This window comes from Pteropus vampyrus, unplaced genomic scaffold (genome assembly GCF_000151845.1).
Source record: "Pteropus vampyrus isolate Shadow unplaced genomic scaffold, Pvam_2.0 Scaffold128, whole genome shotgun sequence".
NCBI classification, from domain to species: Eukaryota; Metazoa; Chordata; class Mammalia; order Chiroptera; family Pteropodidae; genus Pteropus; species Pteropus vampyrus.
The window spans coordinates 136293-139247 of record NW_011888909.1 but is presented as its reverse complement, the minus strand read 5'-3'; the positions used below and the strand labels follow the sequence as shown (position 1 = coordinate 139247).

The 2955-nt window shown below is 45.6% G+C and overlaps 1 pseudogene; it reads left to right on the top strand.

Annotated features, from left to right (window-relative positions):
• Nucleotides 1–2600: 2600 nt before the first annotated feature.
• On the top strand, nt 2601–2716 carry LOC111744164 (annotated as a pseudogene).
• Nucleotides 2717–2955: the final 239 nt, after the last annotated feature.

Sequence of the window (2955 nt, the reverse complement as noted above, 5' to 3'; positions counted from 1 at the left end):
GGATAAGCTGGGCCTTCTTGGGGAAGCCCTGGCCTTTCTCCTGGTGGTCTCCTTCCCCACAGCCTAGCCAAAACTAAGTCTCCTTGTCCCTGAAAAGTGTGCTAGAAAATAGCACTGCCTGTCCCCTAAAGACCTCCAGGTCTTTGATATTTGATAGAAGAAAACTCCAGACCTGAGAAAAACTGACAAGGGACTTTTTTCTGATTTGTGAAGTCATTTGTAAAAAAAAAAGAAATTTAAAAACCTGCAAAGAAACAAAAAATGGTCACAGTTGGGTTTAGACGTAATGAACTACTTTTATTGAAAAGAACAAAACTACCCAGGAAGACTTTAAAATTCTAAGGAAAACAGCAATGATATCTGCCTTGCCTTCTTTGTCATTCGTCTTCTGTGGAAGCTGAAGATCACTGTTCCAAGATGCACTGTTCCCCTCCCATATGTGTCAGGGGCCCATTGTGATCACTAATTGCTTCTTCTTATTAATGTTTTCAAGGACCTTTGGCAAGCCTTCTAGCAATTTGATTGGTCAATCAATGGACCACTTTTGTGGGCAGCGGCCACCTCCCTACCATGCTGCATGGAAATGTTTGCATGAGGATGGTCACTTTTTTCTAAAAAATAAATTTCTCTTGCAGTGAGACTCACAATAGGTTTTCCTTCCCTGATCTTCTTATTCATTTTTTACTAAAATAACATTTTATAGCTAAAGAATTTCAAACACGCTTAAAGCCAGGTCACATCACAAGGCAAAGAAAACGAGCGGCCCACTGGAAAGATGGACCCCCAGGGTCCTTCTCCAACCTGGTGGCAGCTAAGACTCAACTCCCTAATTTCTGGCGCTTTTATGCCAGAGCCGTGTCTCCGCCTTTACTATTCAAAAATGCACCCATGTGCTCATTTCCAGGGATGGGCCTCTGGGAGTTGGGAATGTGCGAGTCTCTGTTTTCTGTGTCATATATATTTTACTTATAATGTTTACTGACTTTATTCCTTCAGGTGTGCATTTTCCAAAGCATTAGACCTTCAGGGGCATTTTGTTGGTGTGCAGAGCAAAGGGAGAGAATGTGTGAAATCAGGAAGGCTGCTCAAAAGATTTGGTATAGAGGGTGGTAACAAACCTGGTGTCCTTGTTCCTACCTTGGGCACAAGAGACACCTGGGGACCAAATGGAATGTGGAGTTAAAGCTCATCCACCATTTCTATGTTTGGGAAGAGCCACTGTTTGGAAGAGTAAAGTAAGATTCCATGGAACTGAACCTGAGAAACTTCTTTGCTCTCTCTGAAATGATTTGACAGGGTGGAAATTCTTTTCTCCATAAGAACTAAGCTAGGGGTCCAAGAAACACCCAGGACAGGGGAACGAAGAGAAGTTGGCTCCTCAGGACAGATTCTGGCAGTGACTTAAGCTATAGGGCCTGTTCCAGCTATCCACTGCTGCATAACAAACTACCCTAAACTTCATGGCTTAAAATATCTTTTTTTCTCTCATGAATCTGCAACTTGGACAGGGCTTGACCAAGGAAGCTCGTCTCTGCTCTACTCGGTGTCTGCTTGGTCAGCTCAAATGCTGGGGCAGAAACCCTCTGAGGTTCACTCACATATGCTTGGTGGTTGATGTTGGCCATCACCTGGGACCGCAGCTGGGCCTGCACACAGCCTCTCCAATGACTGCCTGGCCTTCTCACAGCGTGGCAGATGGGTCATAAGATTTGAATCCCAAGAGAGAGCCAAGTGGAAGCTGCATAACCTTTGCTAATAGACCTCACCTCTTGATAGAGAGGTGGTAAGGTTCTGGAAAAGCTTGAGGGGCTAAAAAATCTCATCGAAGCCATGTTTGGGGAAGATAACCTGCCACGGGGCCTTGAAGTTTCCATGTAGCTCTGCCCAGCTCCTGGGGGAGGAAGAGGACAGAGAGAGCCGAGACCAGAGCTACAAGAGTAATGAATTCACTGCAGCCTGGTGTGTCTGTCACATCGACAATCCCCCAGCCATCAGCTCATGGAAACAAGCTAGCTAGGGCATAGCTCTAGAGGAGAACTAGGAAAGCCCCCACCCCAGGAGACTCAACGGACAGGGCCCACTGCCTCTTCCAGACTCTGTAGCCCCTTCTGGCTATACCCAATATCTTCTCCCCGCTTTCTTCCCCCTAGTGTCTGTGTCCCCAAGTCTTTTTCTGGGTATATCCTTCCAAACTAATTCTCTCTCAGACTTTCTCCAACCATTCACCTCCCCAAAATCAGCTTTCCCCTCCTCTCCACCTTTGCCAAATATACCAATCCAGCCCCTCCTTTCACCACGACCTCTTTTCCCAGCCCCCAGTTGCACAGTTCGGATTCAGTCAAAGATATCAGGAGCCAAGAAAAAAATAGATGTCATCCAGGAGCAACAGGCAAGGGATCCAACTCTGTTGATAAAGCTTTGTTTCTTAAGCTGAGTGCTGAGTCTCATGCTTGCTCATGTGTTATTTTACATGTGTCTAAGATAGTTTATAATAAATATTTATGTTAAAGATACTGGTGATTCCATAGTGTAGCGTTTAGCACATCTGCTTAACACCCAGAAGGTCCTGGGTTTGCGCCCCAGTGGAGCCATGGTCCATGGTCTACGGCCATACCACCCTGAACAAACCCAATGTCTGATCTTGGAAGCTAAGCAGGATTGGGCCTGATTAGTACTTGGATGGGAGACCACCTAGGAAGACCAGATGCTATAGGCATTAATAATAATAAAAAATAATAAATAAAAAAAGATACTGATGTAATCATGTCTAAACCCGGGGACCTAGGTACACCCCAGATTTTTCAGAGCCTCAGAAAGTCAGGTGAGACGTCCGCACATCTCTCCCTTTCATGGCTGCTGTCCCCTCTCTCATCACCATCATCATCCTACCTGGTTACCACTGCATAGTCCTACCCTCACTGGTCATGGCAGATTAAACCAAGAGTAATCAACCAG